Source organism: Pundamilia nyererei, unplaced genomic scaffold, assembly GCF_000239375.1.
Source record: "Pundamilia nyererei isolate P.nyererei 1_Seehausen unplaced genomic scaffold, PunNye1.0 scaffold00092, whole genome shotgun sequence".
Taxonomy (NCBI): Eukaryota; Metazoa; Chordata; class Actinopteri; order Cichliformes; family Cichlidae; genus Pundamilia; species Pundamilia nyererei.
In genome coordinates this window covers 447492-452126 of record NW_005187493.1, presented here as the reverse complement: position 1 = coordinate 452126, position 4635 = coordinate 447492, and positions in this window count along the sequence as shown.

Here is a 4635-nt window from a genome sequence, read left to right as displayed (position 1 = left end):
TTTCCACCACAGCTTACAGATTATTATGGTCGGCATAGTTTTTTTTTTCCAGTATGAACACAGTCACACGTACAATTTCTGAAACACTCACTGAGGATAAAACCGAAGCTTTACTCGTTCATGTGTGGAGCATTTAAGCACTCTGCCCCTTCATCTCTGAATCTCCCCGTTTGTGGTTTCCTCCCTACTCAGCTCTTCAGCCTTCTTTTTCACACCCACAACGCGCAAGCGCTCCCAATTTAAACTTACACTCATGCGATCTGACATGTATACAAAATACCAGGCAATAAGTATTTTTTTTCTGTCTTCTATTTTTTTTTCCACATGGACAAACTCAATTACAGCATTTGTCTCTTTTGTTGTGCAGTTCGTTTCATGTGAGAGGTGGGGGACCTAAAAACAGGAAGACGTCATGAGGGATGTAAACAGTTTACACAGAGCCAACATTAAGTAGATAGGAGAGGGGGAACAAATGTCACAGGTTCACAGTTACTTATGTTACTTTTACCTCTGTCACCTTGGACTCTCTTCGGTTCTCCTGCATTTCTCTTAATCGCCATCTCGTCACGTTGCCGACAGTTTTTATCAATGTTCCGCATCTCTGCGTGTTAGTCGCTCAGTTTTTAGTAGAAGGATGAAAGCAGGTTATTCCTGCCATCTGCATCTGTACTTACTCTTTGTGTATGTTTAGTCTTTCTTTTTCATTTTCCCTTTTGCTCTATCTTGCTTCAACTCACCCCAGCCCCAAATCACACAATCAGAACACTATGAAAGCTCCTATATCAGCCTGCAAACTCATTCTCCAGTAGACACACACACTCACACATACGCACACTCACACACAGTGCTATCTGAGCAGAGGGAGGGAAACAAAGGAGCAGGACAGGTTTTTAAAGAAGAGAGAATGTCAACTGTCACTCTGACTTCTGATGTTGGAATCGATGAAAGCCGTCAGACTTTTACATTGAAGGAGAAATCAAAAAGGAAACAGGAGGAGAAGAAAGTGTTTTTAACACAGCTGTAAAAAGAATTGAAGGGGTAGGGGGCGAGGGATGGGGGAGGTTAAAAAAAAGGCCAGCTGCACGAGTACATCGTAGGTAAAGAGCCTGGTCATCCTTAGTTTGGAGCGCTTGATTTATCATTTTATTCCAGAGCTGCTCTCAGCATCTCTCCACCTCATGCAGGGACTGGTGTGGTGGTGGTGGTGGTGTGGGTTTGAGTGTTTTGAGAGGGAAAGCTCTTTTGCAGTACAGATGTGAGGTAGAGAGAGAGAAAGTGGACGAGACGAGGTCCGGGGTGCTGGTGTTTGGGAGCGTTAACACAGACATCACAAGTTCCTAGTGCAAGAGGGCAGCGGGGTGCAGCAGGGCATTGAGCTGGAGAGAAAGAGAGGTTACAGAGGAGAGGAGAGGAGGAGGAGAGGAAGAGAGGCGGCTATGTTTGAAGAGAGCTGTTGAGATAAATCAGTATGTTTACGTTCTGGAGGAACAAAGTGTTCCGTTGGCAGAAGAGCACTCGACTGTCCGTTTCCCCTTGGACTGTTTTTACTGGACCCTTTTGTGCGTGTGCATATGAGTGTCTTTATGTGTGTGTGCGCCTGTGTGTGTATGTGTGTTTTGGGACAGCGTCAAGGCCGGTTCCTGTGCCATTAAAGTCTAAGCAGCTCAATATTTAAGAGATTTTCCCCTTGTGGACAGTAATATGAGTACATTAATATTAAGACTCAATGGGAGTAAAATGAAAGTTAACATTAAAAAAAAGAAAAAAAGAAAAAGCCATGTCGTCTGTCTAAAAGCACCATAAATGACAAGGTCACTTACTGACTTATTACATGCGCCTGGTTTTTCTGACTATATTGAATTGTGGTGTATGTGTGTTTAAAGTTTTGTGTGCGATAAAAAAAGACTTCTGTACTCACGTGGCGTAAGATGGTGGGATACAAGGAGACACCACCTTTATTAACTATTTTAAAGGCTTGTTGAAGGTCCAGGTTAAACTCAAGAGGGTTCTAAGGCTCTTACAGACTTCTTTATGTGTTAAAAACACACTTTAAAGGGTATTCATGCTAATCAGGCTGGGTAAAGGAAAACGCAGATGTTATTTTAACATTATGGATTGAGTATCTAAGCTAATCTCTTTTTCTGGTGTTTAAAAATGTCTATTACCAGCATTGTTTCTTTCTTTACATATGTATATATATATGTGTGTGTATATATTGAAGAATAAGCACAGTTTGTGCTTATTCTTTAATTGTAAAATGGGAATTAAAGACCTTGGGGAAAAATATTCTCATATTAATCAAAGCAAGGAATTAGTATAGACATGAGCTGACAGAGTGTGAATTGGGACAGAGCCGAATAGCCGAATAGGCACAAAGTGCAGAGCGTAAGAAAGGCAGGACAGAACAGAAGGACAGAAGCTTGACGTGATAGCAGAACTTGAGCATATCTTCTCCTGCCTCTAAAATGTGTGCCACCACCACCAAGTGGAACGGTGCTGCACTAATGCACGATATGGAGCTAAGAGAAGAGAAGGAAACTATCTGTACGTATCTCGATGTTCCTCTCATTCTCATCCTTGTGCCATCTTCCATCCATTGTCCTCGTAGTTCGTCTATCAGTGTCCAAACTGCCCAGAGCAGAGAGAAAAAAGGGGTGTGTGGGGTGGGGCGAAGGGGCTGAGGCGCTCTTGCGTACAAGAGAGAGGAGAGAATGATAGCCATTCTGCTTTTATTATCTAGAATGTATCAACTTAATCACAGCTCCATTCTCCCCCAGTCCTCCCCTGGGCTCAGTGGGAGACACTGAAAGAAAATTGGAAAAGTATAGCGGGGCTGGAGGTAGGGACGAGTGAAGATGGACAGAACAGGGGGATGGGGACATACAAAGTGTAACTACCATAAAGAGAGGGGTAGAGAGACACAGAGGAAGCAGAGCAGATAGTGAAAGAAAGAGGAAGGAGATAAACCTGTTAATTTTTCATGGCCAGCCGGTCATAATCACAATGTTCGGTGCCCTTAGAGCCTTTGAGTTGGCCAATTCCAACATGTGCATATGTATATGTGTGTGTGTGAGGGAGAGACGAATCGAGCTTCATTACGAGGGGTCCCCCCCTCCCAAGTACCCCCACTCCAACCCCTCACGCTCCCCTGTGTGCCTGTCTGACTGCCCAAAGTTATAGTCACTATCATAAAGACACATTTTCCTCTGATAGGAGACTGCACCATCTTAAGGCTATAAAAACTTCATTTATTTGCCATATATGGCCACAGATATAGCTAATGAACTAACAGGAAAGTGTCAGAGCAATCAAAAAGAATCCCAAATAAAGTTTTTGAAGTTTGAAAATGATTCAACCGCCAGCACCGAATGTTCAGCCAGGAGGTGGTGCCCGACACAGATGACAGGATCGCTTTTTCCGAAGCTTGAAGATGCTGTCACACTTCCATGCTCGGTTTAATCTTTCATTCTCATAAATAGCTATTTTGGGTGTGAATAAACCTAAACCATAGAGAGCTCAGAGCAGTGTGTGTGTGTGTCTGTATGTGTGTAATACCTGCCTCTGTATAAACTACGCTGTTCTAGAACATGAGCTCACTCCAGCACACACGTACACACACAGTGCAGGTTAATAATGAGCATAATCACCCATCTTCAGCACACAAAGATACACACAAACACAGTTTGGCAGCACATGGCCATGTAAGGGGAAAACCACAGTGTGTGTTTACACTAAAACACCGCTTGTCGGAGTGGCTTTGGAGCCCAGGCAGAGCGGGCAGCTTTTTTAACAAGCCTTTAAAAAACAGGCAAACACACACACACACATACACACAACCTCCTCTTCTGTTTCTCCTGTGAAGAGTTCTCTATGTACTCTCATCTATCTGATCACTTTGAAATTTAAAAAAGGGGTAATCGTTACACTTTTAGGCCCATCCGTGCGTCTCATCACCTGTACGCTTTACCGAATCTGTTTATCCCAAACTATGACGTGTTTAAAAAAAAAAGAAAGAGCGAGAGCATGTGGAGTGTTTGTTGTGTCAGCGACACTTAGCCGTGGCTGCTGTTGACTTTCGTCCCATTCTCGGCCTTTCCCTTTCATAGCATGTGTCTTCGTTATAAGCACTTGCCTCTGTTTCGTCTGCTCGTGGGAGTGCATGTTGTCTATGTGCGTGTATGTGTATTTATATGCTTTTGGATGTGTATCCCTGCACTAAGGACTGTTTGTGTGTATGTGAGTGTTTCTGCAGGTCAGAAAGGCAGCATTTTGTTCTGTGAAAGCCCATAACATCTGCAATCCCTTTTAAGGGATTGTTTAGATTGACGGAACGGGAAAATAAACGTTCTCAAGGAGGCCGGCACTCTTTACTGACAGAGAAATCTCCGCTACCAGCACAAAATGTGTATGCGTGGGTAGGTGTCTATTTGTGCGAGTTGAGACTAAAATGACAGGTTCGTTTTTTTGGGCGAGAGGGGGTGCTCTGTTTGGGTGATGAGAAGGCTCTTTTGCATGAACCCTCCATGACCTCTCTCCTTCTTCCTATTCTTTTGCCCTACTTCTTGGTATCCCGGTACATGAATACTGTTAGCAGCTCACACTTTTCCTTTCTTTTGTTCCACTCCTGGTTGTTTT